Source organism: Schistocerca gregaria, chromosome 2, assembly GCF_023897955.1.
Source record: "Schistocerca gregaria isolate iqSchGreg1 chromosome 2, iqSchGreg1.2, whole genome shotgun sequence".
Lineage (NCBI taxonomy): Eukaryota > Metazoa > Arthropoda > Insecta > Orthoptera > Acrididae > Schistocerca > Schistocerca gregaria.
Genome location: NC_064921.1, coordinates 465,090,408 through 465,110,016, shown reverse-complemented (window position 1 = coordinate 465,110,016; position 19,609 = coordinate 465,090,408).

Here is a 19,609-nt window from a genome sequence, read left to right as displayed (position 1 = left end):
CCAAAGCTACATGTATCTTGTCAAAACAGAGCAATAAAGTAATATTAATATCAAAACATTGTTACTCACAGATAAAAAACTACTATTAGTATCAGAAGTATCGCTGTCTGTTGCTCACATATTGTTTCTTCGGCCTTCTACCCTAAGATAGGCTTGATGCAGTTTACTATTCGTATAGGTTGGCAGCTTGGCATCAGAGGTCTGGTTTACACACCTCATAAATAAGCCTGTCTCTGATTCCTTCCTTCCATCAACCTTTCAACAACTATTATCATGTCTTAATATGTGCCCAACAAATCTTCGTCTTACATATTATGGTGTTGTTAAGCATTTTTCTCTCATCGACTCACTCCTTTAATATCACATTTCAAAGGCACCTAATCGTTTTATTTCTCTCTTCCCCATCTTCCGTGTTTTGTTGGCATTTCCACACAGACCTTTGCTCCAAACGTGCTTTTCATCAACCAGTTCATGGCCTCAAGGTTAATAATCTAGAAAGTTTGCCGCTGTTTCTTTGTACGAGGGCGTGGTGAAAAGTAATGGCAAGAATTTTTTATGGGCAACCCTTAAACCGTTTTAAATAAAACAAACGTTATTAACATTCATTTTTGTTCTTCATGTCTACATATTTATTTTTCAACTTTATCGTCCCGGCGATGAACACATTTCGTGCAACGAGAAAAAAGTTTCTTGGTATAGTTACTGTAGAATGTATGACTTTGTTGACGGAACCACAACCACATGTCTGCTTACACTGTTTCACGACTATCAAAGTGAAATCCTGAAGATGTTATTTAAGTTTTGGGAACTCATGAAAATCGGATGGAGGCAAGTCGGGTTGCACGGAGCATGAACGATGACAGCGAACACAAGGCGTCCGACTGTTGCAGACGTTGCTGCGCTCGTCTCTGGTCAGGCATTGTTCTCCTGAAGGACAAGGTGCTCCATGTGTGGAAGAACTCTTCGAATTCGAAACTCAGTTAAATCACGCTGTTCCTCTTGCACTGACTGACACTGAAGTGACAAAGGTGAGGGAATGCATCTTAATATCGTGTCTGATCTCCTTTTGTTCAACGTAGTACAGCAACTCGACCTGGTATGGACTGAACATGTCGTTGGAAGTACCCTGCAGAAATATTGAGCCATGCTACCTCTACAGGTGTCCGTAACTGCGAAAGTGTTGCCGGTACAGGATTTTGAGCCCGAACTGACTTCTCGATTATGACCCATTTAGTCGATCTGGGTGGCCAAATCATTCGCTCGAAATGTCCAGAATGTTCTTCAAACCAGTCGCGAACAATTTGGGTCCGGTGACATGTTACATTGTCGTCCACAACATGAAGTTCATAAATGGCTACAAATGGTCTTCAAGAAGGAGAACATAATCATTTCCAGTCAATGATTGTTTTATTTGGACCAAAGGAAACAGACCACTCCATGTAATCACAGCCCGCACCATTATGGAGCTACCAACAACTTGCACAGTACCTTGCTGACAGCTTGGGTTCATGGCTTCGTGAACCCCATCATCAGCTCTTATAAACTGAAACTGGGACTCATCTGAAGAGGACACGGCTTCGCAGACGTCCAAGGTCCCACCGGTATGATCGTGAGGCCAGGAGAGGCACTGCAGGCGAATTCGGGCTGTTAACAAAAGCACTCGCATCGTTCGTCTACTGTCATAGCCCATTAGAGCCAAATTTCGGCGCACTGTCCTAACGGGTGCGTTCATCGTACAACCCACATTGATTTCTCGGTTATTTCACGCAGTGTTACTTGTATTTTAGTAGTGGCAGCTCTATGCACACGCCGCTGCTCCCAGTCGTTAAGTGAAAGCCGTCGGCCACTGCGTTCTCCGTGAATGAGAGGTAACGACTGAAATTAGACATTTTTGACACATTCTTGACAATGTGGATCTTTGAATATTGAATTCCCTTACAATTTCCGAGACGGAATGTCCCAGGCGTCTAGCTCCAACCACCACTCCGCGTTCAGTCTGTTCCGTCGTGCGGTCGTAATCACGTCGTGCACCTTTTCACATCAGTTACCTGGGCACAAATGATAGCTCCGCAAGTTTACCGCCCTTTTATACCTTGTGTACGCGATACTCCCGCCATATGTATAAGTGCGTAGTGCTATCGCGTGACTTTGTCACCTCAGTATAGCTACGTTACACACCGCCATGTTACACGCTACAGCGGCAGATGGCTGCAAATATGTAGACACGTAGAATGAAGTCGAAGAAGGTTAATAATTTTTTTTAAAAAAGCTTTAAGAGTATTCACATAAAAATTAGGCAGCATTCATTTTCAGCACACCCTAGTAGAAAAGCAAAACCAAAAGCCTTGGGAAATCGTTACTATTACGTATTTCTTGCGTCTTTCTTCTTCGTGTACTCCATTCCCAAGATATCGAAATTCGTTTACTTGAAGAGTCTCGTGTCGAAGTGTAACATTAGCCATCCACCAGGTCTCCCTACTGCGCACAGCAATACCTGATTTTATTTTTGCTTATGTGTCTATTATCCATCAGCGGGCGTTAATTCCAAGTACCCTTTCGAGTACTACTGCCATGTCGTCACTGCGCAGTATCATGCTGACACCTGCATGGATAAATTCTGTCGCTTGAGCCTTGTCCCACAGTTACGCAGTCAGCCATCGTTAATCGGATTTGGCATTTTAATGTTTAAGGGGTGGCTGGATGCCCTTCCTGCCGCCATCCCGTACCCCGCCCCCCCCCCCCCCTCCCCGGGACGGAATTAGTGTACCCCAACTATCTGCGTCGAGTGTAATCCATGGAATAGTGCGAACGTGTTCAGATGTCTGCGAGCCGTGTAACTGAGGCGGAACACGGGGACCAGCCCGGTATTCGCCTAGCGGTATGTGGAAAACCACCGAAAAACCACCTCTAGGATGGCCGTCACATCGTCCCTCGTCTTTAATCCGCCTGGCGGATTCGATCCGGGGCCGGCGCGCTCATCCTAGTCCAGGAAGCAGTGCGTTAGCGGTCTCGGCTAGCCTGGCGGGTACCTGCATGGATAAATAGTCTTTTATTTTCCTCATCATAATTTATTATCAGTAGGAGTAATCCTATCTTCTTTACAGCTTTCCGGAGTGTGTGCCCTCTTGCGGCGTTACGTCGCCACTGGCTACACAGTGTTGCTTTGCTTTAGATTCCTCGCAGGAAAAAAGACTGTATTCTAAGACGGCGATATTGCGTCTGACACAGCGTATTTACGCGTGCTGGAAGCTGTAGCGTGTCGTGCGGCTGCGATATTGTTTCTGGTCCCTGGGCCTCCTGTACCCTCCCCCGCTGGCCGTCATCTGGCGCCAGGTTCCCCGCAGCCCTGGGTAAACAGGATCGCCAGCGACACGGTCCGTGTGTTTGCTGTCGCGACAAGATACGTGGCGCCGCGCCGGCGCTAGTCCGCTGCTCTTGTCGAAAGCAGTGCTATCCCAGAACGCGATCGCCGAGCGGCCGCAGCGCCAGTTCTTCCGACAGAAACCTTAGCACAGGCGTCACTCCAGGACACACCTAGTTAATCCGTAAGCACACTCGTTGTGTAAAGCATGCTCCACTGTAGCTTTGATACGTTGGTAGCATTGTCAGATAAATTCTACAACAATGGCCTACCATATACCTTTCAACCAACTGTCCCTTCTTGTAGCATCGTCTTTTTGAGTAGGAAGTGTGTCTTATAGTGCTCGGGTGAGAAATACCTCGCAGCATGTGATAACGTAGCCACTGCTGCCACTGAACTGTGGCAATAGATTGTAGACGCCAAGACAGAGGAAAATCGTTCAAATGGCTCTGAGCACTATGGGAATTAACATATGGAGTCATCAGTCCCCTAGAACGTAGAACTACGTAAGCCTTACTAACCTAAGGACATCACACACATCCATGCCCGAGGCAGGATTCGAACCTGGGACCGTAGCAGTCGCGCGGTTCCCGACTGAAGCGTCTAGAACTGCTCGGCCGATGCGGCCCGCAAGACAGAGGAAAGCTAGATCATCTTCTGGGAGATGTGAGATGTGTCCCCGAAGAAAAAGACCAGAAAACCAAACTACGTGCAAGCCTTGCTTTAGGTTAATGTACAAGGTACACTAATTTCCCATTTCGGAAGAAAATATTAGCAAGTTTGCTGATTAGGTGTAAGACAGTCTCTCTAGGATACACCGTCTGGGTGACATTTTATTTTTGGTGTTTATTGGAAGTGAGTCTTTGCGCCTTAAAAATCATTAAACACATCTTTAATATACTCTTATCTTGTGGTGTTTATACGTCCATTCGAATTCCCTGAGCAGTTTAATGAAATTATTTTCTGATAGGAGTAAAAAACACCCCACAGGAATAGGAACGTCATGAGATCATTTGCTTATGCGTACGGGTTAACCGCGAGGGAACGCTGGTCGCTAAGTTCCTCCTATACCGATAAGGTTAGTCATGTTTCAGATAGGCTTGTGTAGTGTAACGGCCAACGTTTACCCATACAGGCGGCACGTGTTTAAGTGCTACGTCTGCACTCTTTACGCTATTGAACAGTGTCATGCAAAACTATTCATTTTCGCTGATGTAATTGGATTAATAAACCAATAATTACAGCACATTTTTAAATGTTTGTACCGTTTCTGGTTTGTAGCTAGAATTATAAATATTTGAACAGTTCCAAAAAGTTCGTAACGATTGACGAAGTACTAGCAGCTGCCGTAGGATTCCTGATACAGACGAAAGCGGTCAGTCCTAATTTTATCATCGATTATGTAATTAATACCGATCAAACTGGCTTCCATTACCAATCGACTTACGATAGATGCCATGCAGAAAAAGAGCGAAAACCATCCGAGTGCTGAAGAAAGATTTGAACAAGATTAGTGATTCCTTTACAGCACAGTACACTGTAACTGCTTTAGAAAAGATATTCCCTTACGTTTTCTTTTGTATGCAAGAAGCATCCGAGAAATTTGTTCGGATTGTTTAAAAAAATGTTGACGAATAGACTCACGAATTAAAACAAATTGGTTCAAATGGCTCTGACTACTATGAAACTTAACATCTGAGGTTAACAGTCCCCTAGAACTTAGAACTACTCAAACCTAATTAATCTAAGGACATCACACACATCCATGCCCGAGGCAGGATTCGAACGTGCGACCGTAGCGGTCGTGCGGTTCCAGACTGAAGCGCCTAGAACCGCTCAGCTACACAGGCCTGCTCACGAATTAAAAATATTAATTTTCTGACCTGCCTGAAATAAGTTCACGAAAGATCTGTGCAAAGGATTTTTAAAATCTCTCATTCTTCGGTAGTGAGAAAAGAAAAATTTCTTTATATTCGTGGGGCGGGCAAGCTGATCCGTCACTTTATGATCAGATCATTGTAGATGAAAGAGAAGCATGCAGTTGCACAGTAGTAATTATCCCACTCAAATGTGCATCGCTTTTCCAGCTCTATGACGTTTATTTTCACAGGCAGGTTAAAATAAAAAACCATGTACCTGAAAGGCAGCAGATGTTTCTTTAAGTGTGGGTGATGCTCTACTAATTTGTGTTTCGGTTGTTTCTACGACAAATAACACCCGGAGTTCTGTTCTAGGCAGTACGTGATTCTGTAATCTATTTGCATCAAGCCGAATCCACATTTTTAAAAATGTTTGCTTTAGTGTCTGACTTATTAATGAAATTACTTCAGCGAAAACCAACTATTTCTGAGTAATTTTGCTAGGGATATATTAATGATATTCTGTACGATGAAACTAAATAAAAGTACAAAGGAGAATTTTCACCTCTGCTAACAGCATGATACCCTGTTAAACAAAGGCTATACTCCTTTGGTCGAAATGCAGCTAACGTTGCAATATAGGAACTGCACATAAGACTTGAGTATGGAATTTGTCGGGAACTAGGAGCCATTGCACGAAAAGATGTTAACCAGGTGTGTCGGGCAGGTCCCTCCGAAACGTACCTAAGACTTTTAAATCCCGTGAGTTACAGGTGTCATGGTCCTTTGACAAACGTGCTACGAAGAATAAGGTAGGGCACCTTCTTGCGACTTGGTAAGCACAAAAAAATATCAGAGAATGTTTGAGACAGAATTACAGACAAAGGTGACTAGTTTAGAATAGCAGTAGCTTTTACAGAACAAACACTTGGTTTGAGGAACTCTCAACGCTAGTGGTGTGCACGTCTCTTCGTTTCTGCGTAACTCCGCAGCCTATCAATATATATCTTCCTGTCATTAAGTTTTACCACAACTCTCGTTCCTGATTAGATTCTGTACCTCCTCATTACTTACCTTACCTACTCACTTAGTCACCAGTATTCTTTTCTAACAAAGGTAGAGGAAGACTGTAATCCATACATCTTATAAAAACGTATATACGTATTTATGTCTGACGGTATGTATATTGTAAATGTATCTGTGTATGTTCCACATGTCGCGATAAATCAATGGAGCAATTGAAACCAAACTCGTTACACGTATCACACAATTTCAATTCTTTGCGAGACTTTTTCTCGCTGACAACTCCAGCAAAATGATGAAAGTAAAAATGTGTATCACTTTCACTGGTCATGCAGTAAAACTGCGTATACTACTGAATGTACCTGCAAATTTATGTCATTGTACCACACATAGCTCATGAAGTACGACATCATAAACGCAGATGGAGGAAACGCAGGTGCATTATGCCTCACCTTTTATTTTATATAAAGAGAGTGATGGTAGAAGTAGATTGGCTTAGAGGGGGAGAGAAGATGGGGAAAGAGGAGATGGACTTCAAGGGGGAAAGAGACAATGGACAGAGAGAGGCGAAGGAGCAGGTGGACAGAGAGAAAGGCAAGAGGACATGGAGAGAGAGTGGAGAAGGAGATGAACTAACAGAAGATGGGAAGATATACATATCCGTGCAACATCAGGTACTCAACTAGTAAAACATGTGTAAAGCTACTCTGTAAGTTCTCGTTACAGATGTTTAATTTCTATGTCGAGTAATCAGTCCCAAAAAAAGAGAATTTCAATGAAAGTGCAAGGGAACATATATAAACAACAGGAAGGTTTGCAGAGAGTGTAGAATTTCTGATTAAAAGCTAGGAATCCTTGGAGTGGTTAATTAGAATGACTCACCTAGTTTAAAATTCTAGCGACGACGAGTAGATACAAGGAAGCGACATGCTTTCACAATGGAAGAAGCAATGGAAGAAGTGAATGATGCAGGAAGCAAGAATTCTTAAGGTAGGTGAAACATGGGAGACGGAGTAGGTATTTGGCGCTGATACAGAAAGTGTTGTTCAACGAAAGAGCTTGAGAATTACAAAAATTGATAAGGAAATGAAGACGATGATTCGAAAATAGTATACCTGAAGCTCATTATTGTATGTAAGTTGAGCATGATAAAAATAAAGAAGTAGAAATGAAGAAAGGTAAATATGGTGCCAAAGAAGAAAGTTAAAAATCAAGTGCATGATAAACGTACGAAATGAAGAATTTCTAGAAGTTAGATACTGGGGTATGGGTTTACGATAAACTTTTACAGATATGAATTTATAGTAAGGCCTGATTAATGGGACATGTGCCACATCTTTCAGTAGCATGGAAATTGGCAGTGGATGAAGCTTTGTCCACCTTCTCTAACTGTTCTTTGTCGATATAATTATTTAGCTACATCTTTGGTTTCCTTAGGTCGAATACTTATAAAAATGTCATCGTCCTTTCACTGCATTAAACTACTTTCGTTCTTTTGTTTATTCCTTAATTTTTTCTCACACCAGTTTATTTTATTCTTTATTCTTTCTTTCTGATATTCGGCTACTCAGCTGTACAGCCACCTAATTAGTTATCTGGAAGTGAGAGTAATTTTTTGAATGAACACAGTACTCGTCTTAATTGTTTAGTTATATTATAGCAGTGCTGAGCAGAGATACCTCTACGTTGTTAGAATGGCGTGGTGAATCTGTAGAGTATCTTCAACGCTGACAAAATTAGTAAGTTGATATTTATTTATTCTGATTTACAGTTGAGTGTCTTCCTGTCAGCTCATATGGTGCCTCATGGCAGTGATAAGGTGGAATTCTGCTGACTCCTTGTCGATTTGGCCTGGCTGATCACCAAGGCTGCTTTTCTAGCAGTTTGGCTGAAGTCTTGCAGGCTACCATCTGGCAGTGCGAAGGCGAAGCTGCAGCCTAAGAGTGTGTCCCCATTCTGTTAGATCATCCTCAGACCTGATTCAGAAGATGACGGTAATACATGATGACGCCTCTTGATGTACCATGCTAGCGCTGCAGCGATGGTCAGGAAAATATTGCTAGATGGTTCCCTCACTCAGCAGCGTCGATGCTGCTAGTGTGATAAGCAATGTGAGGCGTACCGGTGTTGGAAGTTCAAATGGCTCTGGGCACTATGGGACTTAACATCTCAGGTCATCAGTCCCCTAGAACTTAGAACTACTTAAACCTAACTAACCTAAAGACATCACACACATCGAACCTGCGACCGTAGCAGTCACGCGGTTCCGGACTGAGCGCCTAGAACCGCTAGACCATCGCGGCCGGCTGGTGTTGGAAGTACCTCAGCCTCCCCATCAGCGCTGTGGTAGGTGATGGCCAATGAGAAGTTGAGTGACAGGTCATGATAACTTGGATGCTGTCATGTCGAGAACGCTAAGCAGCGTGTTCACGAGAAATGTTGGAACATCTAAGACATGTATATCACTACACCGTAACAGTCACTGAACTAAGTGCTTCGGTACAAACTCCATCGATCCTAATGACCAACTGAAATCAGAGCTGGACATCTGCAATATTTAAGGGTGGAAGGTGGGAGGTAGTGATGGCTGAATGTGGCCGGCTTCTTTACTGGTTGTCAGCGGACCTTGTTCTGCTGTGTTTGCTAAACAGTTTCTTTATTTTTACAAGTCCGTCTTGATCACACAGATTTCTTACACTTTATTACCGGCTTCGGCTACTGCCATCTTTAGATCTGTTACAAAGATAAGTATTGAGTAAGCGGAAGATTCAACTAGTTAACGCTAAATCTAATGCGTCCTCGTGGTGCATAAAATATAAAAGTGTAAAATGTTTATAGCCACGTATAACAGCCATACATACGATTAAAATATTCTGATGTAAATCATCGTGAAGTTAAACATGTGAGAACATGGTAGTGCTGGTAATAATTTGTCCGCAAGGGATGGGGCTCCTCCACGCCCACACCAACGTGGTGACCAAACCAAAAGTTCTACTGTCTCCTCCGTATAACATGTTAGTTTTTGAATCAGGAGTCACAGGATGCAGGCTGTGATGTTATCCATGCGTCTGTGTAAGATTACTCATTAACATGGTCCATCAGGAGATAGTGAGTTGACGAAAGCGATCGAAGGGTAGCGGTTGTAAGGGCAGAGGAAAAAAAAGTGCCAAGGCAAGAGCCAAGCGAAAAAAAACCTCTGCGACAGTAGGACGGGTAGTAAGGGCAGTAGCGGCTTGCTATCTGCGACAGTGCATGCAAGGTGTGGGTCTGTTAGTTCGAGGTATCGTGCATCGTTACCTTTGTCACTGCTGGAGCTCGTTGCGTGGCTTGCTGCAGTTCTGCGTCCCTGCAACAGTTCAAGGTCGTTGTAGATTAGTGTGGCTGGTTTGCGTGGTGTGTACAGTACGGTTTCCTTGCGGTTGCCTGTTTTACGGCTGGTCGAACATCTGGGGTTTCCAGTAATAACTGTGTTGCAGGGGCGCGCCAGTACTTTCGTGTTAGCGTTCTATGGACCATAGATGTTTAGTTCCTAGCCAGTAATGTCTTTGGTCTGCTTCCATCTATGGTTGTGGTCGTAGTTACCCAGAGAAAGGATAAACGGGTTGCGCGAGTGTCTCGTGTTATTGTACAGTCGTGTGGAGAGTTTTTGGAATACCTGCAAGATAGTATCTAGCCGGTATTGCCGGTGAAGGTCCGCGATACGTGTGTAGCGCGAAGCGTTGCTCATGATTTTGAATACTTTGTTCTGTATGAGTTAGAGTCGGCGCAGGCGAGTTGGCGGCGCAGCGTATCCCCAGACAGGGGCTGCGTACGTCATCAGGGGTCGGATAAGTGTGGTGTACATGGACCTGGACACCCTCCTATTCAGTGTGCTACGCCTGTTAAGCATAGGGTAGAGTTGTTTGAGCCTCGCGTTAGCTTTGTTGGTCACGTGTTGAATGTGGTCCCCCCAGAGTAGTTTCCTGTCCAGCCAGACACCGAGGTATTTGAGCTTCTCGCGGAAACGTATTGGGCATGTGTGTAGTGTTATTGGGTTGCAGTGCTGATGTTTGAACAGTTGCTTCGGTCTTCTAGTGAACAGAACGGCCTCGCACTTGTCGATGTTTACTCTAACACGCCATTTGACCAGCCAAGGCTCCGCCGTTCTGAGTGCAGTCTGTAGTCGTGAGTTAATGTTAGACGGCTTCCAATCTTGCGCAAGGATGGCGGTGTCATCCGCGTAGATTGCTACCGTCGTGTTGTGTGTCGCTGGGAGGTCGTTAATGTCGAGGTTAAACAGTAAGGGCCCTAGGATACTTCCTTGGGGTACTCCTGCCCGTATACAATGTCGTGTCGATTGTTTACCCTGCACGTCGGTGTTGAAACTCCTGACCGTGAGATATGAGTGTATGAGGCGTAGGAGCCCATCGGGGAACCCTGTGTCGCAAAGTTTGAGTATTAGGCCGTTGTGCCATAGACCATCGTAACCCTTTTCGATGTCCAGTAACACCGCGTCAGTTGCTTTGTTTGCCGGTAATACTTAGATTGCGTCTGGTATTTATACAAGAAACTAATGCTAGCATAAGGCACTTTAGATAGATCGCATACTAAAATAGTTTCGCCAATGCGGTGGTTATATTGCGGTATGCACAGCCATTGGTTAATTTTTTTTAAATTACTTCCCATAACAAAACGAACATCTGACAGTAAAACGTATACTGATGTGAAACTGGATTCATACTTAAAATACAATATACTCACATGTGTAACTTGATTTACATCAGAATATTTCAATCGAATGTATGACAGCTATAAGTGGCTATAAACATTTTATACTTTTACATACCACTAGGACTTGTTGGATTTAGCGTTAACTAATTGAACCTGCCGCTTACACAATATTTATTTTTGTAACAGATCTGAAGATGGCAGTAGCCGAAACCGGTAATAAAGTGTAAGAAATCTGTGTGATCAAGACGGACTTGTAGAAATGAAGTGCAAAAAAATGATTGCGGATATATTTACGGACTTTATGTCTTCAACGAATATGCTTAACGGTTTGTTACAGAATCTTAACTGCACTGTCAAGTCTCTGGAATTTTTTATTACATTTGAGGTAGTGCTTGTTACTTTTCGTAACAAGAGCTAATGAATTTATCTCCAATTCTCTCTCTCTCTCTCTCTCTCTCTCTCTCTCCCTCTCCGTCCCCCCCCCCCCCCCCCCCTCCACCACCCCACCTCTCTTTCTCTCTCTCCTCCTCTCTCTCTCTCTCTCTCTCTCGGCTGACATTTTGCTGAATGTGTAACTTATGCCTGGTAATTGGTGCCACTGTAGTAACCAGTGCTCATGTAGGTGACTGACTTAAAGTGTTGATTGTTTCTTTCTGGTGCTTAGCTATGTCACCAACTTTCCCTCGTGTCGCCTGTGGCTGCGCTAAGTGTGAACTTTTTCAAGAAATTCGTCATGAAATTACTTTCTTTACCTGTTTCTTCACTAGTCTGTACATTTTTGTATTTACCGTTTAATGTTACTCCACGTTCAGTCCTTTGGTTTCTTCTTGATCTGTACTGAAAGGCGCCTAGTATTTGTGTTATTATTTAATTCACATTATCTTTCTAATCTGTTTCCTGCTACTAATATTCGTTACAGTTTCTATTCTGAATTAATATCAAGTAATTATCCACTCCAAAGATATTTCGTGGATTGGTGGTTCGTTTAAATGTGATATTTTGCTTTTGAAGCAGAAGTAAATGAGTACTAGAACCAGGATAAAACAAACATGGGCACACTGACAATTAGTACTTTCTGCTTGCACATCTCATGCTATTTCTTTACACGTTGTAACAAAATGGTTCAAATGGCTCTGAGCACTATGGGACTTAATTTCTGAGGTCATCAGTCCCCTAGAACTTAGAACTACTTAAACCTAACTAACCTAAGGACATCACACACATCCATGCCCGAGGCAGGATTCGAAACTGCGACCGCAGCGGTCGTGCGGTTCCAGACTGTAGCGCCTAGAACCGTTTGACCACTCCGGCTGGCCGTTGTAACATCTTGTCAACTTAAATTCTTCTCTAGTCTGGGATTGTCAGTTCATCTAAACAGTGTAGTAACTGGAATCCAGGGTGTTGTTAAATAAGGTTAGGGTCTGCACAGGTAATATCCGTAATGCTTCTGCAGGACAATACAACATTGGTCGAGAAACCGTAATCATTGATGTCCCTACTTCAGCGGCTGGAGGATGAAACAGTATGCCATCTATGTCATACTTGGTCCTGTCGATGAATAACCCGCTATTCTGCAATTCCAATTTTGTCGTCCCTGTTGATTTTTCGTTTCTGTAACTGTTTCCGGTGAAAATATGAAGTAACACGAAGCTCTCTAATTTCTTGGAAATGTGGCTACAATCTAATTAAATTATACTGCTTTCATTTTTCCAAGAGATAATTGCATTTCACATGGTCGTTCGTTAGTCTGAACTAACCTGACTGGAAAAATGGTAATAACAGTGTCTCTGACACAACTGTTCTGATTTGTATGGACATAAGCGCATGAACATATTTTCATTCTGAGACCAGTAACACTTCTTGAATGTGTATCCCACTTAATTGGATGTGGAGGGATCGTAAAACAACAACTTAGTGCATCTGTGCCTACTACTGGAAACTGTATAGTGATGCATCATCTAGATATGAGATAAAACAAGTCTATATATTTTTCCGTTAAATGTACATGACGTAACCCTGTAAGGAGGTCTCTTTGTGCTTATTCTAACCCTACAAGAAACTGCTGCGGCGTTATCAGTGTCGCACTCAGTTGTCCATGGCTGGCGTGGTGAACCGCTTCTTGCAGAGTTTCAATTTCGATCCTGGCATCCCCCAAACTGTCTGCAAATGTTCACAATAATTTCGCTACTACCATGCTTTCATCAAGTGTACTTAGGTGACCTTGCACTTATCACAAATCAATATCAGGATATCCATGGTGCTCCGTTCTTTAATTCTGTCGTTAATTTTCGCACTTTGTAGTAGCATTTAATATTCTTAATATTATTTGTTTATCAGTTGTGTCGTGTGCAAACACGCCATTGCTTTTGTATGTTCTGTCATCTACTGTACGGTTCCTGTCATGCAGTTCAAGCTTGGTATATCCTCGTTGTCTGTTTTTTTTTTCTTTTACACCGTTTTAATAGCTACTCATCTGCTTCTAACTATCCTCTTTTCTTCCTACTAGTCAAGGCAGAACTGTTTCCATCAGCTGCTTCAACTGAGACCTTAACTTTTTACAGGAAAGTCTGAACTCTCTATTCTTGTCTTGCTCTTCTGCTAATACTCCTCCTTTCAACACGTCTTTGTGCAACCCTATGAAAATGTTCTGCAGTGTTCTGACATCTTTACTCACCTCACAAATCATGAATGTGAACTTAATTGTCCACTTGTGGTATGGGAGTAGTGCATCTGGTTGTCATGAGAACAAAAGTCCAGTGTTGAGAGGCTTCGTTCTAAATCGTACTCCCTGCGAAAGTGTAGTAATATCACGCCCATGATAATCCTAATGGACTATCATTGTTACACCATCTAACAGAAAATAAATTCATCATCAGTCCCCTCCCTTTTTCTGATCAGTGTATGGCTACAGAATCAAAAACGAGCTAACGAAAAATGATGTTTAACTAATTAACCTAACACGTGTCCCGACGTAAGCCATGTGCACCAGTAATGTCGAAGGAACCTGTGATAATGCGTCAAACTTTCCTGTAAATGGCTTCACTGTGCTGACACAGACTGCAAGTTAGATTTATCTGTTTTCGTCGAGTCTTTAATTGCTTATTCTTCTGTTGCTAGATATCTTAGTAGGTATTTGTAGTTTTACATTTACCGGTGAACTATTATCGACGACATGACATGGTTCTCGATACTTCGTTAATAACGTTCTTGTTCTGTCCTTTGGGATATAAGGATTTGCTAGCAGTATCCACTGTCCTATCGTGTATCGTGGAAGTCGATTACCACGTTGCCTGATACGCTGCTGATCTTCTTCCGAGGCTCTAGTTTTGGCACATTTTACCCTCTGACAAACTTCTCTTAACCGTTTTCCAAATTGTTTTACCGGTTCATCTTGTGTCCCTATTTTTAGTTGAATCACGACAAAAATGACGGTATTTTCCGCCCATGATCTACTACATACGGTGAAAGACCTCTTCTTGTGTGAACTTTTGAATTATATACACTGACTATAGAATTTAAATAGATATCCCAGTCCACATGTTGGTTATTCATGTAATGGCTTAGCATTTGAGATACTGTGCAGTGAATTATTTCTGTTCGTCCATTTGCCTGCAGATGGAGCGGTTGGTGCTTAACTTCTTGTTTCGCAGTAAATGGCACAACTGTTTCGTGAGATCGGACACAAAGTTAGTGTCTTGATCTGTGATTATGCTGCTGTTATGTTTGGTAACCAGTTGTTTATCACTGCCTGCGCAGAGGCACCAGTTTTCTGATCTGGAATTGCATCCAATAGTATATATCTCGAAAAGTGGTCTATCATGATGAATACGTATTTGTTACCAGCTGGACACGCGTTGAAAGGTTCTAACCCATCAAGTCCCACCATTTGAAACGATTTTTTCCAGCTTTAACCTCTGCAGCTGTAATTTTTGATTACTTAAATCGGCTCTATGTGAACACAGAATGTAGTTTTTGACATACTGCTTTACACACTGTGCTATGTTTTCTATGTAGATGCATGGTCGGCAGTTTGTAAAACTGAACTGTAAGCCCTCGTGCATCATGAACTGAGGTTTTCTTTTAAGTAGTTGGCATTCACTGTCATCTGCCTGAACCTGTTTTCAATTTGTTTCACTCTTACCTAATGCCTCTAATGCCGCTAGTTTCCTACTTAAGGCACCAGCATTTGTATGCTTTACTCATGACTTGTGAACCGCTTCGTAATGAAACTCACCCAATTTCACTGTCTGCCTTCAAGGATGTGATGTGTCATAACTTTAAATTTCCGACCATACAAATAACAACAAGAATAAGAAATTCGTTATATTACTACTAACATCTCTTTTGCATCTGTTGATTCATTTTGCCCAGCCTTGTTCAACGATCTAGATGCATATGCCACCAGGTGTTCTTTTCCATTGTAATTCTGATTCAAAATACAGTGTAATGCACTGTTACAAATGCTCTAAAAAGAAGTATGAATTCCTTTTCGAAATCAGGAAACACTAACACAGGAACTAATATCAGTATATCCTCCAATTTCCAACAGGTTCGTGACATTCTGCTGTCCACTGAAAATTAACTCCCTTCTTAAGTTACCTGGTAATGGTTAGGCAATTTCAGCAAATCCCTTTACAAACAATCAACAGTTACATAAACCAAGAAATGATGACCCCTGACTGATAATATACTCAAGGTAATTAAATTTTGTTTGAGCAAAATAACATTTGTCTGCCGTGCGGTCTAGGGCGTCTTGCCATGGTTCGTGCGGCTCCCCCCGTCGGAGGTTCGAGTCCCCCTCGCGTATGAGTATGTGTGTTGTCCTTAATGTAAGTTAGTTTAATTAGTGTGGATGCCTAGGGACCGATGACCTCAGCAGTTTGGTCCCATTGTCCTTACCACAAATTTCCAAATTTTTAAAACTTTTGTCCATTCTATGTACAAGACGTGCTGTTCTCAGTCTGTTGAACACTTAATACAAGTGTTTGAAACGCTCTTATACATTTCTTACAAAAATATTGTATCATCAGGACAGGCCATACATCTCTTCAGTTTCATCCCACTAAAGTACTCTGCTAACAAGTATTGGAACGCAGCAGGAGAACTTTTGTTATCCAAATGGACTTCTGTGGTATTGATAATGACCTGAGGGTGTTGTGAACTCTGTTTTAAACCTATCTTCGAAAAATCTAATTGGTGGTAACCACGTCTAAGCTCCATTGTGAGAAATATTTATGTTGTCCTAAGTTTTCAATGTTTCCATTATTTCCGGGATTGGAAACACGTCTGTTATTTCGCATGCTTTTTGGTAACGGTAGCCGAAACAGAATATGTTGTTCACGGTGCCATAGGCCGACGTTTTTGGTACAATGATAATTTTGGCTGACCATCGACTGTCTTTTACCTGATGATCTATAAATTCATCTACCAAGAGTTGTAAGTGCTTCGGTATTATATATGGCTTCAGTGAAATTAAAAGCAATGGCAGTAACATTAAGAGTGCAGTGAGAATTCCTCCTTTAAGTATGGAGGAGAGAGAGAGAGAGAGAGAGAGAGAGAGAGAGCAGATAGGTGGAAAGAATACGCTGATGACCTCTATGAGGCTGAAGTAGAGATAGAAGAAGAAACAAGAGTCCACAGGGAAGAGACAGGGGATACAGTATTAGAGATAGAATTTAAAAGAGCTTTGAACGGTTTGTGATCAAATAAGGCAGAAGGGTTGTATTGTATAACATCAGAATTTTTGAAAATATTGGGGATGTGGCCACAGAAAGATTATTTCCCGTTGGCGTGTAGAATGTATGGGACCTCTGCAAAACTGCATCCACACAATTCAGAAGATAGCAAGAGCGAAAAACAGCAAGAATTATTGTAGAATCAGGTTAACAGATCATGCGTCCAAGATGTTGATAAGAATAACACACAGAAGAATGGAAAAGGAAATTGAGGATCTGTTAGATGATGATCGGTTGGTTTTAGGAAAGATAAAGGTACTACGGCGGCAGCTCTGACGTTTCAGTTGATAGTTTAAAAAAGAATGAGGAAAAACGAAGACACAGTGATAGGATTTGTCGACCTGGAAAAGGAGCTCGACAATGTCAAAGGGTGGGAGATGTTCGTAATTCTGAGAAAAAAATAAGGTTAATTTGTAGGAAAAGTCGAGTAATACACAATATGTACAAGAACCAAGAGTGAAGAATAAGACTGGAAGACCAAGAACGAAGTGCCCTGATTAAAAAGGGTGTAAGGCAGGGATGTAGTCTTTTGTCCCCACCGTTCAATCTATGCATCAATGAACTAATGACAGAAAGAAAAGAAAGGTTCATGTGTAGGACTACAGTTCAAGGTAAAAGATTTCAATGATAATATTCTCTGATGGCATTGCTGTCCTCAGTGAAATGAGCTACAAGATGTGTTGAATGGAATGAACAGTCTAATGAGTATAGAATATATATTAAGATTAAATCAAAGAAAAACAAATTTAGTGAGAAGAAGCAGAAATGAGAACAATGAGAAACTTAACATCGGAAACGGTGATCACGAAGTAGTTGAAGTTAAGGAATTCTGCCATCTAGGCAGAAAAATACCCATGATGGACAGAGCAAGGAGAACATAAAAAGCAGAATAGCTCTGGCAAAACGGATATTCCTAGCCAAGAGAAGTCTATTGGTATAAAACATAGGTCTTAATTTGAGTAAGAAGTTTCTGAGGATTTACATTTAGAGCACAGCACTGCATGGCAGTGAAAAATGTACTGTGAGAAAACCAGAACATAAGAAAATCGAAGCGTTTGTGAAGTGGAACTACAGAAGAAAGTTGAAAATTACGTGGACTGATAAGGTAAGAAATGAGGAGGTACTCCTCGGAATTTGCGAGGAAAGGAATAAATGGGGAAACTCTGACAAGAAGAAGGGACAGGGTGTTAGGACATATTCTAAGACATCAAGAAACAACTTCCATGGTACTAGAGGATGGAAAGTGTAGGAGAAGATAGAAATTGGAATGCATCCAGTTAATAACTGGGGATGTAGGTTGCAAGTGGTACTCTGAGATGAAAAGATTGTCACAGAAGAGCAATTCGTAGTGGTAGATGGAAAAAAATGAAATCTGTGGCTAGGGCCTCCCGTCGTGTAGACCGGTCGCCTGGTGCAGTCTTTTTAGTTGACGCCACTTCGGAGACTTGCGTGTCGATGGCCATGAAATGATGGTGATGAGGACAACACAACACCCAGTCCCTGAACGGAGAAAATCTCCAGCCCAGCCAGGAATCGAATCTGGGCCCCTTTGCATGGCATTCCGTCAGGCTAACCACTTTTTTTGGTTTTAATCTCATTTTATTTGCTATTGTTTTTTGGATTTGTTTGGTGCGGACGTCCCATGACACCCGTTCAAGTTCATCGATGATCCAATCACTCCTTTTTATTTATTTATTTTTGCAGAGGGCAGCTAGCCTTCTGACCGAAAACGCTGATCTACCGTGCCGGCCACCACTCAGATACCTGGGCCGACAAACTTATCAGGTTACTTCTGACTATGCCTTATAACAAAAAAAGGGTACCTCTGCAATGTTGGAATGAAATGTTGTGTTACAGGTTTTGCTGGTAATGGACCATCTGACCTAAGCAAGTCCGTGTATTCTAATAACAATGTTACCATGGTTACCGTTTCTTGCCCGTCAAGTGACGATCAGTGGTACATAATGCGTTTGCATTAGTGGTTTGCATGAAGCTGCGACCATCTCTTGACATATCAATATCATCCTCATAGAGTATCTCTTAAGTTGTTATGATTAATCACTTCACGCCGACTCATGTGATCCATCCCAAAATTATCCACAGCTTATCAAACCATAAATTCGCCATTTACGTTGCTTACCCACGCTACACTTCTGTGTATAAAATAATGCCTTTCATCTAATGCTTCATTGTTCTGTGTGGCTCAAGCAACGTAATACTCGTTGTAGTACGTCGATTTCACAGTCATCAAATCAACTAGCCTGTACCTGGTGGTACTTTACCATGAGAAACTGTCTTTCAGCCAAGTTCTCGTAGCGCCTCGGTAACATCCTAGTAATAGATGTACCTTTAACATTTAAAAAATATGCAACTGTTGCACCCATTGACATGAATCTAGTGAAACAACATATGTTTCAAGAAACTTCCTGGCAGATTACAACTGTGCGCCCGACCGAGACTCGAACTCGGGACCTTTGCTTTTTGCGAGCAAGTGCTCTACCATCTGAGCTACCGAAGCACGACTCACACCCGTTACTCACAGCTTTACTTCTGCCAGTATTGTTTCATATGAGCGCACACTCCGCTGCAGAGTGAAAATCTCATTCTGGAAACATATGTTTCAGCCTCACCCACCAGACGTAGATTGGCCCTCTGTGGGCTCCTATCATCTTATCGGTTACTTTGTTCGTCTTTGGCTGAAACATCGTTTATGAATACTGGCATATCCTCTGTTGTTTTGCCGGAGAAGGATGTAATCATGTTAGCTGCTGGAGGATTTAAGGAAGAGGAGGGCACACTCACTACTGTCTCGACGTCACCTGAACCTGACTGTGACTGCTGCACAGCTTCGAAAGTTTCTAGTTGCGTACTTGCTCGATACTTGCTCGATCAGAGCTGTAATATTTCCAACATCTTTGTGC